The sequence below is a fragment of the Psittacula echo genome (assembly GCF_963264785.1).
Source record: "Psittacula echo genome assembly, chromosome: 1".
Lineage (NCBI taxonomy): Eukaryota > Metazoa > Chordata > Aves > Psittaciformes > Psittacidae > Psittacula > Psittacula echo.
In genome coordinates, this window is record NC_137735.1 from 51,103,006 (window position 1) to 51,119,854 (window position 16,849).

At 35.9% G+C, this 16,849-nt stretch overlaps 1 protein-coding gene across 2 annotated transcripts in view; it reads left to right on the top strand.

Annotated features, from left to right (window-relative positions):
• The window catches only part of GRID2 (glutamate ionotropic receptor delta type subunit 2), a gene marked incomplete at its 5' end in the record, with an annotated part of 729,364 nt that overhangs the window by 214,784 nt on the left and 497,731 nt on the right, over positions 1–16,849 (top strand). The window lies entirely within an intron of this gene.

A 16,849-nucleotide genomic window follows, 5' to 3' on the forward strand; every position in this document is an offset into this window, starting at 1 on the left:
AATTTCTGAGTCTGGCATCTGAGGTAATAATTGTGAGTGTTGGATTTTGTGTGCACGCTTCTAGATCTTGCAGTTTGTCATTGCTTGTGCATGGGTTGTTTGTTTTGTTAATGTTCTTAGAGACTGAAATAAAATCAAGATAAGTAAACTGAAAGACAAATATCCAACTGAATACAGCAACAAAAACACTGTTATGAATCTTAATTACTGCTTTTCTTTTACATTTTTCTTCAAAATCAACAAACCATTAAAACAGGCAAAAATAGGACTAGGCAGTATTGACAGTGGTTTCTGCTGAGGCTGAATTAATTTTGGCAGTAAAACTACTATTTTTCAATCCTTGAGAAGACAGCCTTGTGTTTCTTCTCATTATGCATCATTTCCATTGGACAAGAATCTGAGCCAAGATCCTCAATTTCTCTGTCATGTTCCAGGGAGAGTGAGAATTGGATGCTTAACTTCGGAGGTGATGAATATGATACCCATCCTAAAAGCAAGAGTGCCTGGAGTTCTTTTATATAGACTGCTTAGGCAAAACCACTTCCCTTCCCTGTCCTTTTTCTTCTTAATCTTTGAAAGAGATGTCTGTGAATATTTGGTTAGAGTATTATCTTCAGTGTAGTAAGGAGCAGAAAACAGAGGGCATTCTGATTTCAGGCATATTCAGTACACCTGAACTCTAAAATGCTGTTCTTTCTGCATGAGTGTAAGTTTCACTGGCTGAGTGATAATTAGATTCAGTCTCTTGTAAGGGGTTTGAGGAAGGTAATTTTGTCTTTAATTTCTAGCAGTAACAAAAGTAGCAAAAGGCATAGGAAAACAGTTTTTATGGCAATACAATGTAACAACACTCTGATGAAAGAGCTGATCTGCATTTGTGCTTGCTATTGCAGAGTCCAGTGAATGTTACACATTCATTTTAACGTTGATAAATGTAAAAGGGACTATACAAAATCTACACTTCCTTATGAATTATTTTACAGGTTCATAAATCTGTTTTGATGTTATTACTTTGTAGTAAGATATAGGTGTATTGGTGTATTGCCCTTAAAAAAAATGTGGGTTACAATTCAGACAAGGAGACTGCTTACTTAATTACTGTCAGGGGAAAAAAGACTCAAGAAAATTGATCTCATTTATTACCAATTAAAATAGATGTTTAGTGATAAAAACACAAATTAAAAAACTGCCTCCCACTCTTTCTCAAGTTCAAATTCAGTCCTTCATCTCTGATTCCCCTACCCTCTTCCCCACCCTGAGTGATGCAGGGGGATGAGGGTTAGTGCAGTATCTTGCAATACCTTGTTCTTTAGTAACGATGAAAAGGTTTTTCCTTATGGAAAACGTTTTGCTTCCTAAATGTTTTCCACAGCCTATTAGTTCCTGGAAATCCCCTTCAGAATCTGACATGACAGAGTGTGGAAGCTGTGATGAACTGTCATGGTTTTGCATTTGAACTTGGAAAGGATGAATTTGAGCATCATGTTGTTTAATGAAGCAAATCTTTTTCCAGTAGGTGTTTCAGATTTTCATCATATCTTACCTGCTATTTCTGCTTTTGCCTTCTGAGTTCCCTCTAGAAAGGAATGTTTGTGGATTGATCAGTTCCCTTCTTTCACTACCAGCTGTCCTTTTCTTTGACTCTGACTTTTATTGCTAAATCAGAATGGCATGAACTAGTGTATATAAGAATATGAGTATAAGTTCATATAAGGATACAGCTTTGGAGTCTTGATTTAAAAAAAAAAAAAAAAAAAAAAAAAAGAAGGTCCCAAAGAAAGGCTGCCTTTTTTTTTTTTTTTTTTTTTTTTTAATTTTGCTATTGCAGTTCAAATAGTGTAAATGTTCAGGTTGCCTATTCATAGGAATTTTTTTTACATTTGTCCAAGTAAAACAATTTCTGATGTAGTAGTATTTTCTACTGACATTCTCAGTTCTTTTTTTAGTTTTTTTAAGTCACCTATTTCTAGTATGAAATTAGATGAGTATTTCAAGAGGTAATAATTTGAAAGTTAGAATTAATCCAGAGCTCTGGATCTAAATTCAGCAGAATTTCATGCTAGTTCAATTTCAAAGAGATAATTAGGCAATCCTTATCTCATATGTCTTAGTGTGACATTTTCTGCAAGTCAGTGCATGATGAAAGTAAATGGTCATTTTGGCTTCATTAGAAAAATATAACTATATACAGTTTTTTATGATCTCAGTATAGGTTGTCAGGTTCTCATGGTGAGGAGACACCATATTTTTTCTTTGAGATCCTTCCACAGGCTTCAGTTCAGAATTGTTGTCTTTACCCTCTCTGTCTTAAGTGAGCAAGCTTTTATATTTCCTATGGATCAAAGGCATTTTATAATGTCAACTGTAGACACTGTGTCAACAGCCTTGATTTGCTTCCTCCACAGAGAGAAAGTTACCCATTGATTTTTTTCATGTTGCCTCATAGGACTGAAATGAACTGGCTTACGTGCCACCTAAGCTTGCTTGCCTTGAAATCCATCCCACTAGTACCCTCTAGCTTCTTGAACATTGAAGTTTAATGTTTAATAATAGCTATGACCTCAGAATTAATTAAATTCAGTTGACTTTACCTTATTTTGTATGGGAGTAGATTTTAAGCTTGTGTTAAAAACCCAGGACTTGATTTTTCTTTTCTGTAATGCTGTTGTCATAAATAGAAATATTTTCAACAAAAAGGGAAATCTAGCTGTATTAAGTGACACATACTGCTTTTTATTTTTATTTAGTATAGTGTTATGACTAATGCTTCCTTTTGAAACAAAGCACAAAGGGGAAAAACAGCCTTTTTATTTTCCTGTAGAAGCAGATAGCACGGAAGGTTGTATAGACCAATTGTTTCACTGTTTTCTCTATGCAGTTAGTGTAACCTCCCACCCTCCCTAAAGAAAAAAAAAAAAAAGGAAACCCAAAGAAAACCCTCAAGCCCTCCCCTCCAAACAAGCAAACAGGAAAAAAAAAAGTCTTCCAAACAAACAGATTATAAAATATGAAAGGCCAGTGTTGATTTACTCTGTATTCTAGGAAGTTACTTCCAGGGGTCCCCTCAGTTGTGTTAGAGTGGTCTGTCTGACAAAATTTTGAGAATCCAAGATTTGGCATTCTTATATGAAATGAAATTGCCTTTCTTTCAGTTGCATGACTTGAAAGATCAGAAGTCTTGCTTGTGCTAGTATGGTAGAAAGTTACTTTTATTTCATTCTATTTTCTTTTTTCTCCTGTGCCCATGCAATGCAAAACGCATGCAGCCTTAGGACTGTCTATATAAAGTAGATCAATCTATATTGAGGTAATATACATACTTACCGTATGCTAACTTGTACTGATTTGCTTTTAATCTGTCACTTTCTCCAATATTTTTGTTGAGTTCTGATAGATAAGAAACTATTTCTAAAGAAGACCTTTAGAAATGGGTTGAAGGGGTTACTAAATTCTTTTGTCATTGTTCTCCAAGAGGAAAGACAAAGCTTTCTATTAAAAACTGTTAAAATATTTTTAAATATTTTAAATTTATTAAAATATTTTTAAAACTGACTGTCTTTCTCAAAGTGCCTGTTGTGCATGTTGTGTACGAACACCCATTTCTGGTCCTATGTACATTTGCTTTTTTTCCTTTAAAAAAAAAATAAGCAAAAAAGAAAATTGCTATAAATCTCCATGTGGTATTAAAGCTTGGCTCACACTGATTAGGATAAATTAAATATAAAGGTAATCAACCTCAGCGTTTAGCATGTGATATGGAAATCTGTGATTTCCATTGATTGCAGTGAAATTATACATATGCTATTTATGCAATATGCGAATAATGCAAAAATACTTTTTACCACTGGCATTAGTATATTTTGCAATTAGGCTGTATCTTTAGTCCTAGGAGGGTACAGAGCAGTTCACTAATTATGACTCTTGTACAGCAACAGCGATTAAATGCATACTTAACTTGAAGCACTTAAACAGTTTCTGTGAAATCAATGTAATTACAACTGAAAAATTGCATGGGATTTGAGTATGTCAGTACCCGCAGTATACAGCCAGTGCTGTCTATCTTGCATATACTGGCAATCTCGTTGACACCCAGCTGCCATCAGGGGAGTTGAGTTGTATGCGCTAGTACTTCTGGTTCTTTGCAAACTAATTGAAGACACTCCTTAAAAACTTGTGTCTCTGAGAATGAAGATGTTTCAGTAGTAGTCGTCTTGGCTTTTTCATCAGTTTTGCTTCCTCTTGTTAAACTGAAGAATTGGCTTCATGGCTGGCTTCACCAAGATCTTACCCAGCTGTTAATAAACACATGTGCATTTTTCAAACTATGTGTTTTGTTAAATGAATATGAAAAAGTAAGGGGAAAATGTGTCTTTTCCACTCTACTAAAATAATGAAATATGTGGACTTTAGGTTGCTACAGTATTGCTCATTCCTGGAAGAACTGTGTTCCTTTACAGTAAGTTAAGTAATTGTGCCACATTGATGCTCACATGTCATTTTAAAGTGACGTTTTAGTTTAGTTGCAAATCTGTCACTGTAATTCCCATAAGTTATTTAATTGCTGATATAAAAGCTTCTCTGCTACTGTATGTTTTTTTATTTCTTTCAAAATACATTTTCATCTTACAGATAATAATAGCTCAGCAGGTAGACCACTCTGAGGTCTAAAACAAGTGCATCTTTAAATAAGGATAACAAAATTCTAAGAGCAACAAAATGAGTGAAACTAAGCATTAACTGTAGGAAAACTTAAAGGAATGTCACAATACCCAGTTGCTGTAGCCACTTAGAGAACCCTTTAGACAGCTAACGAATTGGGGAAGCAAATATAAATTGGGGAAAATCAAAATAAGATACTAAAACCACAAAAGAAGCCTTGTCAAGAATAAATTTTACAGAATGTGGTAAAAGCAACTTAAACATGCATAATGCCTTCCAGCCTCCCAGTTCTAAAGTGCTTTGCAAACTAGTGATGACACTGCTAAAAAGACATCCGTACATGGAAAGTGGCGGCTTTCTAAGACACTGATAGAAGAAACAAGTAGTTTTTGAACAAAACAGAAAATTGAGCAAAATCACTAAACCATTTTCTGTATATGAACTCCAGATAGTCCAAACAGTCTGAGTTTGGAGTTAAAAATGTTGCTGAAGGATTTTGCTACTCAAATATTGCATCATAAAAGCATGGAGTGACTAAGTATGTACTTTCTGGTTTGTACTATCATGACGTACAAGCTTGAAATCAAAGCGTAAAAATGAAGTATTGGAATTTGATTTAATATTTTTCTTACTTGAATTAAAGCTAATTCATTTGACTTTGATACAAACTTTATTTCCAGTTTTGAATATTAATAATGCAATAAAAAAGTTAAATACAGGCATGTACCTTGCGGGGAAAAAAAATCAAAAGCAAAAGAAAAGTCATTTAACTAATCAAAATTATGTGGAAATTTGGAGCATGTTTAATCCTGGTTTTACACTTTGAATGCTTTTCTTGTGACATCTTGTTATGAAAGTACTCTTAGAAATTTCTTTGGAAGAATGATGGAGTCACCTCTCAGTTTTTCGCACATTGCACTTATCATTGATAAATCTAAATCAACTGTTAGAGTTATACCCTTCTGCAAAGGACTGCTGGTTTTAATGCTTGTATTGGTGAAGTTATGGGTCATTAAAGTATGCTTAAATCTTGGGTTAGAATCTGAATTTGGGAATTCAGCTACTGAGCAGGTCTATTGAAGAGTCTTGGAAACCTGCTGGAATTAAGGTGGTGGTCAGCATCTGAACCATACTTCACATGTTTGCATGCATCATTAGACTATAATTAAAGATTAGGGATGGTTTGAGAAAACAGCTACTGAAGACCTCTGGTTGTTGATTTTCTTCAGGCTTTCAGAACTAAAGTCTCCGCTTTTGTAAAGTTAAGACCCCTTCACCTATGATAAAAATTATGGTTGGGGCTGCAGTTAGGAGCAAGATTCCAGCAATTACAGGTAGAAGCACTGTATTTCTTTTTGTCCTGTCCCAGTTCCCCAGATTTTTGACGATGGCTGGTATGAGAAGGAGCAATAGCTGACTACTGCTCTCACTATGTAAGAAAAGTATGATGCATTGCTCTGGCTCAAATTTCCAGTTAAAGTAAGGGGTTTGGAAAGTAAGAACTTAAAGATATTGACAACTATGTAATAAAGGAATACCTACAGGACTACCTGCTGCTAGTTCTGTTGGATGGCAAAACTAGAGGTCAGGTTAGGTTTTAGGAAGAAAGAATTGAAAAACTCAGTTTATTGCAGGTTTTTGCAGGGTCTTGGGGAATAACATAAATGAAAGAATTTTAATTTTGTTGTCATTTTGGTTCATTGCCATTTTGTTAAGCTTGCATTAGAGTTATGTGAAGAAAAGGCTTAAAATAGTCATGTAGTAGTCATGTAGGATGAAGATGAATATAAAAGCAGATTACATAACTTTATTTTGGTGCAGAAGTGTGGACAGTGGACTATGATTAAATGCAGAATTATGGTTAGTATCAGAACAGAGGAAATCAGTGAATGAAGCGCTCTCTTTACTGCAGGACTATCCAAAGCATTGGGTCCCAGTCCTTGTATTGGAGGAACAAGTATCTTATATTTCTAAATCAGGGTTGGAGATTTGGATATTAAAAAAAACTAGTAGGCCAGTTTATTGAGCAAACCTGGAGCAATGTAAGCATGGTGTGGTGAAAGTGTGGTCTGGAGAACTTCAGTTAAAGCCAAAGTTATAGTTAAGACTCAGAAGAGCAAATGTTTATGGACTCAGTGAGTATTTCAGGAAAGAGTAATGTTCCACTAAGCAAATGTGGAATAAAAAACATGTCCTCATTAATTTTTTCTTCTAGAAGCCAGCATCTCCCTAAGCGGAGGTAAGCATTTAAATTCTAACGATGACTTGGTAGAAGATTAAATAGTACCTAAAGACTGATTAAAAGCTAGATAACTAAGTAGTTCGGTAAATTGGTCAAACCAAAAATGCATTAATTCTACCTTAAAAAAAGTATGATTATAAGCCTAGAACTTGGATACAGACCTGAAGAAACTGAAGATAAGTGACTGTTTCGACTCTCCCATGAAAAACAGTATTGTGCACAGACTGTTAAGGTACACTTTAACATGATATACTTCATGTCTTGCAACTGTATCACTTTTTAACTGTACATGTTAGCATTCACCATCAGGCGGATGCCAGAAAAGGAGTGGAGAAAGGATTGATGCTGCATGTATATGTAAGTAGTAAAGGCAACAGAAACAGAAGTACAAGCTGAGAGTTTGTGCTTTAAGCCAGTATAGTTGGAAGAAGACCCCAGTGTATGAAGACAATTGTTCTTTACACAGTGCCTTAGTAGCAAATGTGGTGGGACTTTTTTTTTTTTTTGCAATTCAAAAATGAAATATGTTGCTATAGTTGCCAGACCTTTGATCACTCTTCACTGTGATCATTTATGGGCTCACAGAACTCCTACACAGATGGTAAAATAGGCTGATGTAGTATGTCTCTGAAATGACAACATTTCTCACGGTAGAAAGAAGCACAGTGTGCCTCTGTGAGGGATATCTGCATTGCTATCGCGAAGTGTTAGTTTACAGGTAATGCTTTGGACCTCTTTTTTTTTTTCTTTGGAAATTGGTGTACACATAGGAAGGGAAAATATACACCAGCATTGTCTGAAGGGGTATGATTTAAATAGAGACATTGTAAGTTACAAACATGACATCTGCCTTTCTTGGCAAGAGAACTGAGAACCTGGAATGAGAATGTTTTCGAACTATGGGAATTCATTTCAGAACAAGGTCAGAGACATAAAAGCAAATTACATGGGCTAGTCTGAACATTATTTTTCATTAAAAATCAGTGCCCAAGCTTACTGTTAGATGCATTATTATGACCATATGTTAGGACTAAAGAAAAACAAAATGCATTTGGAAGATGCCATTGATCTTTAATGAGCATGCTGTCTGTGACTTAATGAAGCACACAGCTTGTCCAGCTCATGAAGTGGAAGGGATTTTCATTGGGGACATGTTGACATGGCAAATGCTTGTTACGTTTTAGCCTTCATATTGTCATTTTCACAGTATGGTTTTCCTGCAGCACTGAAGATGCTTCAACCTTTATAATGCAGCAAAATGACAACTGGAAGTTGAAAAGAATTTCCAGTGAAAGGAAGAATTGACTTACTATGGCTGCATTGCTGATTTGATAATTCATTTTAAACTGAATTTAATTCTTGATATGTGAGAATGAGGTATAATTGCTAATCTTGTGTGTAACAAAATGGTATAATCTCTTCATGCTATAAGCTTTTTTAAAACAATTTCTTCTAGAATGAGGGGTGCCAAAATGCATGTGGAATCTGGAAGTTTGCATTTAGGTTTATCAAGTTTTTGAATAATTTATTGTCATTGAATTCAGGAAGTTCAATTTCCAGAATTTCTGGAATTCCAGAATTCATACAGATTTCACTGTGAATGATCAAGCACATGGAACATGTCTAAAGGAGAAAAAGCTGCAATTGTTTATCCAACTGTTTACATTGCAAAATAAATACAAGATTGTCTTGAAGGCCAGCTTGGTTACTCCTGTTCCTTGCTCCTCACAGACAAGGGTGGGAGAAGTGATATGCTGTGGGCCCTGAAGGGAAAGGACATGAGGGTAAGAAAGCACTGAAATAATGACCAAAAATGGAAAAAGAAGAGTTTTATACCTTGTGTTTGGGGGTTCACCAGCCTGTTGCTTTTGGCAGTGAGAGGTTGGGTAGTGCAGGACTCTCTCTTGGCCCTACACAGGCATTTCATGGTATTTCAGGTATCTTGCACCTTTTTGCATCCCAGCCAACACGCAGAGTAAATGGACCTTTGGCAGAAGCTATTACAAGTATTCCTAAATTTTTGCATTGTCTTAAGTATTTCATCTGTAAACATATAATCCATAGTAAAAGTGCCTTAGGAAACTGAAATTGCATTCAAGTACATATAACTGTTAAGCATCTTTTCTTTACTGGGCACAGAAGTGCCTGAGACATCCTATATCTTTGCTAATAGGATGTTTCCAGCAGCTTAAGATTTTTTATATATATGTGTGTGTGTGTATATATATGCATTTCTGTTCCCTCCCCTTTCCCCACTACCTAATTTAAGTCACCTACTTCTTGAATATTAAATTTTTGGGAGTTGCACAGTGGGTTTGTTTAAATCATCATATTAATCGTGAAGTTGAGTATACAGCCTTTCAGAAAAACCTCAGGTTTTTTTCCAACCTAATGTCAAAACCCTGAAAATGATTAAAAGAATTGACGAAAAAGCAGAACTCATTGATTTTAGGCATTATTTATGACAGCAGGCAGTCCCTTTCTGAAGAGATGCTGTATTAAGGATTCATTCCTTTATATTGGTAGATCAGAAAAATTAATAGAAGGTACTGTACAATATATATTCAGTTAGTATAAAAAATCAGCACTGAAATGACAACCAAGGCTAAGTTCAGTTTTTAAAACCAGGAGGTCTTATAGGTGTGTAAGACAAATTGAAAATGAAATCCAAACCCCTAAGCCATTGAAAACTGTTCTTACCCTTACTATAAACTCAAGCAAAGAGACTATTCATGTATGTCAAGTTAAGCATATACATAATTCCTTTTGTAGACTCAAGGCCTAAATTTGTTACTTTAAATAGCACTGGCGTATTTTACATGCACAGATTAAATTGACTCTTCCTTCGAATCCCTTCACAGCAGGAGCTTGAGCAGCTCCATGCAGTCCAGGTGCATAAGTTACCTCAAAGTAGTGTCTCCTCTGTGAAGCAGGAAAATAGAGGAAAATAGAATTGATGAGAGGGAAGAACTAGAAAAGGGAGTTAAAAATTAAACATGATGACTGTGCTTGGAAAAATACCTTCTAGATTTTAAAACATGTTTTGATCTTTGAAAAAAAAATGCCAGTAATCTGAAAATTAAAGGCTTGACCTCCAGTTGCAGAGAAACTCCAGCTCCCATTGACATTTGCATCTCTTCTCACCCTATTAAAAAGAAGCCTATAGTCAAATCATTACCTGCTCTTATAAATTGTACATACAGATATTAACACAAGTCCTTTTAATGTTTTTATTTTTGAAAGAAAGGATAAACTCTGTCCTGTTTGTCTTGTTGCTTTAATCACCGGCACATCATGTTAATCTCATGTTTGTTCAGCTGTCACCTAAATTCCTGAGCTGTTTTACCTCATTTCAGGGTAACGTTGTACCGGACAACTTAAAGATCAAATGACTAACCTATAGGGATGCTCATTATGTCCCTTTAGCTATTGGTCATTGCAAATATTTGAAAAAGCTGTTTGCAGCCCAAGGAACCATTAATATTCAAGTACAATGGGTTTAGAGGAGGGCAGGACTGTAATTCCATTTTGTTGGGGGAGGACTGTGTTGAATATAAGTTGTGGGCCTTGGCAAAACTCCTGCTGGAGAGGCCAAGGGTTCTCTGTTGCATTCTAGTATTTATATCAGAGGTTGGGGGGGTATGGTGGTGGGGGTGAGACTAGCTCAGTTTCATGATGTGGTTTTGGAGTACTCAGCTTCAGAAGCTTTGAAGTAAACGAATCTGTAAGTCTGGCTGTACAGGTGCTTTTAAATGCTTCCAACTTAAAAATAGTTTGAATTTACCACTAAACTCTTTAAGAAATATCTGCATTTAGGGAGCTGCCTTTTGCATGTTGAATGCAGTGTGGCCACTTCACTCCATTACCTTTTGTATGGGGTGATGCAGACACAGGGAACCCCAGTTCCCCAATTTGGCTTGGTTTTGCCCACTTCTTCTTCTTTATTTTTTTTTTTTCCTTATGCCCACTGCTTTCCTTTTCTGCAGAGTCTGGCACAGTTCGAGCACAGGAAGAGCTTTCCTCCTATAGAGGAGAGGCAGGGAGTATTGCTGCACTTGGTATACATCGTCTGCATAGCTTCTCAATGGATAAGTCATAATCCAACATTCATGTTGACTGTTGATGTGTTACACTGTCCTTGTGATACTGTGGATTCTTAAGTTAATGAAAGATGAAAAGAGAAATGCCAGGATTTCCTTGGATCTCAATCCTATATATATATATGTGTATGTGCCTCTCTGTTACGGTGATGGGCTCTTTTCAGTCATGCTCCATATATAGATATCAGCTTTGTATAAACCAGTGCTGACTTAGTTTCTGACTGGATGTTGCTCTGCTGCTAAAAGCTACTAAAATGATCACATTTCAAAACTTGCCATTATTTTTAAAGCATTTTGAGACTGAAAAAGGAAAGGTGCTTGAGAACACCTAGTAATGTTATGGCTGTGTGTAAGTTTTTTATATCACAAAAATCATCTCACTGTTTAGAATTAAAACTATTTAAAGCCACATAACATTTTATAGATGTGTTGAAATAACTGTCAGACAGAATCTATGCAGATTAGACTGCTCAGTGCTAATGTGTAATTTTAGTGGAGATCCTGGTTATCAGTAAACTTGCAAGTCACTTGCAATTAGCTGGCAATTCTGCACACTCTTCCTCATTGTTCTGTTCCACGCACAAGCCTCAGGCCAGTTCTCTGACCAGAAATTTGAACGTTGTCCTGTTTTTCTAGCATGATAAATAACTGAATCTCATTTCATCCACTGTCAAACAGATACATTTGCATATTTAACACATATTTTCAAAGTCTGAAGCTTTGCACAAGACTGCAGTTCTGACTAGCTTATTGGAACAGACCACAATACGTAGATAATATTGTTTTCTTACTGTAGTGTTATCACTGTGATTAGGTTTTACACAAATAATAAGGCAAGTCCTTCCCTAAGGAGCTTGCGATCTTATTACCTGTACTAAATCTTAATAACAGGTAGGAGTGGTAGGAGGTCCATTTGGCAATGAAGAACTAACTCGAGAAATATAGCAATAACTGTGTTAGCCAAACCTTACAGAGCCAGTCATGCGAAGAAAGGGAAATTATATATAATATAATTAACTAATCCACACAATACTTACCTTGAAGCTCTTTTTTTTTTTTTCAAGTCATACTGTGGCTTGAAGGATCATGATGTAAGCTAGTATAGCTTTCTGAGGCATAATTTAAGCAATTTGAATTTGATAATGCAGTTGTGAATTATGGGGCATTTGCCACCTTTCTCTGTCTGTATTGTATCTGGAACTGGATAATGCAATTCAAAAGGATGTTTTGACTTTATCAGTTTTATTTCCACATTGAAAATTGTTTTGATTGTTTTGCAGGGAAGAGAAAAAAGCTTGATAGTGTACAACACTTTGTGTTTCTTAGAGAAAAGCTCACCAAAACCAAAGACAATAAATTATTCGGCAAAGGCTGTCTGTCTTTGAATCATACATAAACTGTCTTTCTATCTCCAGAAAAGAGAAAACTGACAATTTTACAGTAAATACAGTGAAAGCTTTGTCATTAAAGCTTATCACTGTTCTGTAGTATGATGGAGACATTAGATTCATGTCTCATCATAATGATACCAGAAAGTAACTATAATAGTCTGACATACCATTCTGAGAATGAATTAGCAGGATTTCTTTTAGACTGCATTGTGACTGTTTTGCCAAAAAACAGTATTTTGGTTTCGTTTGGATGCAAACCATTTGTCTTCTATGTTAATGTCACAAATCAGCAAAGTCCACCTGAATTTTACTTACACAGTTAAAAGCCCCAGACCACATACATTTTTTTTTTTAAGAGAAGCTTGCAAAATTTCTCTCATTTTGGCCTATCTTTATCTCTCCTTGTTTAGGAAACAAAGCCTTTATCATATACTTCTTGTGGTGCTGTTTATCTGTTGTTTATTGCTTGGGTTTTCCTCCTTCTGGCTTTTTTTTCACCCTGTATCTGCTGATCTTATGCTTTTTTGTGTCATCACTGATCTTTGATGGAGCCATTTTTTAATATTTTTATGTTCATGAAAAATGAAACCAGGCTTAAGGTTCTGTAAAAAATGTAATTATTCCTACATATAATATAAAAATATAGAATTAGTATTTTAAACGAAAGTTAAATTTAGAAATAACTTTGCTCTGCTGTTGGTTTGGCCAGTGGAGCATGTGTATGTCACAAAATCATATGCTCCATCCCATTAGGGAAGCATTGAAAAGGCAGCTGTTTTAAACATACTTGAGAATATTGTCCCTTCCTTCCCATGGACTACTGCTAGCCAAATTGTTCTTTGAAGGTGGAGAACGGCAATGGCTGAAGCTGTAGCTTGCTTCTTGCTGATGAAATAACAGCAAATTTGGTACACTTCACATTAGAATCATATTAAAGCATGTACTTAATAACAGCTCACAGTAGTTACAACAAAGCCCCCTAATCAACCAAAATGTCTGTGTAAGATGCGGAACTAATTTTGTCCTGGGAACCAAAAGGCCATCCCCCAATAAAACCTGCTTAATCTCTGCAGCACTTGAAGCAGGTGCAGAGAATTATTGCCATTGTGTAGGTGGAGAGTGTGAAGCATGGGGGAGGGCATGTGATTTACCTGGCATCTCGCAGCAGCCAGCACTTCAGCTGCAGACATGCTGAGGAGTCCTTTCCCACGCAGTAAACAGCAACTCTGACTTTGAATCAAATGGGCGGAGCCTGGTATTGCCAAAAAATATGATCTTGTAGAAGATGCGAGTGGGAAAGTGGCAATAATGTATGCTGCAGTACATGGCTTACTCAAGTTTAAAAGAAACATGATAGAAATCAAATAAGAAAAACTAGTCAAGCATATTCTCTTTCCCAGCATACGCTCTTAGTAAAGTGGGTTTGCATGGTCACTGGTAAAGTAGCATCACTTCACAGTCTAAACAGAAAGTGCCCTCTGCCACCTTTTATCAAAAGTTCAACCTAGGAATCCTAGGCACTTTAATGTCCTTAACATTATAATATAATTCATAATATAATCAATGAAATTTGGTCTTTTTTCCCCCTTTTAATAGCTGGAGGGTCACATGTGGTTGGTTGACTAGAATGTGGCAAGTTAATCTGAGACCTAAGACAAACAAGTAAAAGAAAATGTCTATATTGCTGGCAGCATGCCATAGAAGTGGTAGCCATGAGCATTTAAGTACAGGTTTTTCTCATATAAGTCATGCATAATGTACAGTAGCTCTCACTAAAGCCAATGAAAGCATGAAGAGACACTGCTAGAAAAGATTAAGTAATATGCTGCAAGGAATGGAGCTTCTGAATAAGAAGCAAATGTCTAAAGTAGATAATGATAATCTATTTGCATTCTTTATGATGCATTTTAATCTTCAAAGATTGGTTTATAACCTCTAGTCTGGTCTTCAATGACCTTTCGGCCTTATTTTTGTCTCTCTCAGCGTTGTGAGCTGCTTTTTCATTTCTTTCTTGGTACCGCTAAGTTGGTAAAGATCAGTGTTTTTACTACTTTCATTTTAAGCGGGGTATTTCCAAATGTCTGCAAGGGCTGCAACATCTTAAAGGCTGGGGAAGAAAAACATATTAAAGACTGCATACTTCTCATTTTGCTCATTCTCTATCCTTTTATATGGGAAATTACACCACCCTTTCAGAAGCAGCCTATTCTCAGCACCAGATCAAATTCAAAGTGTCAACACAGTTTGTGTGCTTTCGGTTTCTATTTTTGCTCTGCCCAGCCTCTCATTGTATGATCATGGCTACAAGCCAACAGATCTGCAATTCCAAATTCCTGCATTTCTTGATAGTCTTTTTTTTTTTCCTACTCTTTTTCTGTGAAATTCTTCTTCATAAAGAGGACCAGAAAAAAACATTTAGCAGTGTAAGGGGAACTTCAGTGGCCCACAGGTATAGCTGTGATGCTTTGCAGAGTTGAAGCATATGTGCTACAAAACACATGTTGATGATTTTTGCAGACTTCACCTATGCCTGAAATGTGTAACAGCATATGAGGGGGACTGTTTATATTCACCAGCTGATACGAAGGTTTTTATGGTAAATTCAGTGTGCAAGGTAGTTGTCTAAGCACCTCCAAAATAAATACTTTCCAAGGGTAGTTCATCCTATTTTAACATAGATGGATTCAACAGCCTTTTGGAGCTTCCTCTTTCCTTCCATTGACTGAAAAGAGTATTTGTGAGTGAACTTAGATTGTGAGTGAACTAACTCTTAGGCATGTAACTAAATTGTTTAAATCTGGTTAAGATGAGTGCTCCAAAGTATGGCTTTGTCCCTCATCCTTTTTTAAAGGCTTCCTTTGACATGATGCTCCTGTCCTGAATGCCAGAGTCCAACTAGCACAAATAACATTTGTGTTGTACTTGCCACCTCAGCCCTTTCGAGGAGACAAATGTTATACAGTTCAATTTTTATGGGGGGGTTATTAATTGACTTTGGACTGTATAGCATTAAGTATGATTCTTCAGTCATCTCCTCTGAAAAGTAGGCAGCCTTTATATGTTTATCAACAATGCTTTTGGCACTTGATAACATACTAAGGGATTTTTTTTAATCTTAAATTTTATCCTTCTGAGACTTTTAATTAATGGAAAAATGATCAGAAATCTTCTGGGAAAAAGTTTTCTGATAGCTCCTTAAAATCATAAGTGAAGCTGAAAACTTGAGTTTTCAATGTGTTTATAATTTTGTTGCTTCAAATTCTAATTCACTTGGGAAAATAAGGCAAAGGAAAAAAAATCCCTCTAAAGCAAAACTTTTAAAATTTCAAAAAAGGGTAATTTGTGGTCTGTGATGTTCCTCATTTTAGTTGAACCAGTCTCTTTATCTGTTATATGTTATCATACCTCAAGTTTTGCCTTTTCAACTTTTGCTGCAGGTCCATTAAAAACAACAGAAGGAACGCATTTTCCTCTCTCATGTGTGTATTATTTTAGAGCTAGAAGCTAGTTAGCTCTGTTTTTAAACATAGTTATGTCTGGTTTACCAGCTCATGCTGGTATATACTGTTTAATTAAAGACAAGGTAACCATTGTACTTTGTATACAGACTTCATTTAGTCTGTACTTAGTCTTCAAAGTAGGTTTATAGGTTTATATTTAAATCCCTAGCAGTCTGTGACTTTGATCAAATGAGTTACTGTGGTTGTTCTCATCTGATCATTCTGATACCCCATAGGTATCAGAAGGTAAACAAGGATAATGTATTTAAATGTGGACTGTATTACTGTACAGTAATGGTCCAATGCCTGACAATTTAGCTAAGAGTGAAGTTACTGTTTAGTTAAAAAACACAGTTCTATTGATATGTGTATCTGTAGTATCCATAAAATTTAGCAATAATCAGATATAAGTTACTTTACTTATTTTTAGGGTTTTTTCCTGGTTTTCCCTATCAACCTCACTTATCTGTACTGTTTTCACAAGTACTTATAAGGTGGATTAGTATGTAATATGGTGTAACCTACTTGTCAGATGCTTTTTGTTGTTAGGCAAGTATATGTTTCTGGGACACTTTCTTGAAAGAAAAAGAAGTTGTCCAATCTTCATACTATACATTTTGGAGCATTTAACAAATTATTTCATACCGATGTTGAGTCCAGATGAGCATCCAGCAGTGTCCTGATTCCACACTGTGTATAAGCCCTCCCTTCCTGCCCCTGTTGCTATTGCACACTAGCTGCTTTTCACAGAAATGCTAAGGATATGGCCCAGATCCACTTTGCATGGATGCCATCCCAGGTGATCAGGGATCCATGTCATATATCATACAAGAATGGAAAAGCAGCCCAAGAGACTGTACAGGTATTACCACCATCATGAATGGAAAACATCCTCTTGTGGTTTCTGAATTAGGTGACAATAGTGATCCTAGAACACCCTTTAAATATTGACTAGTC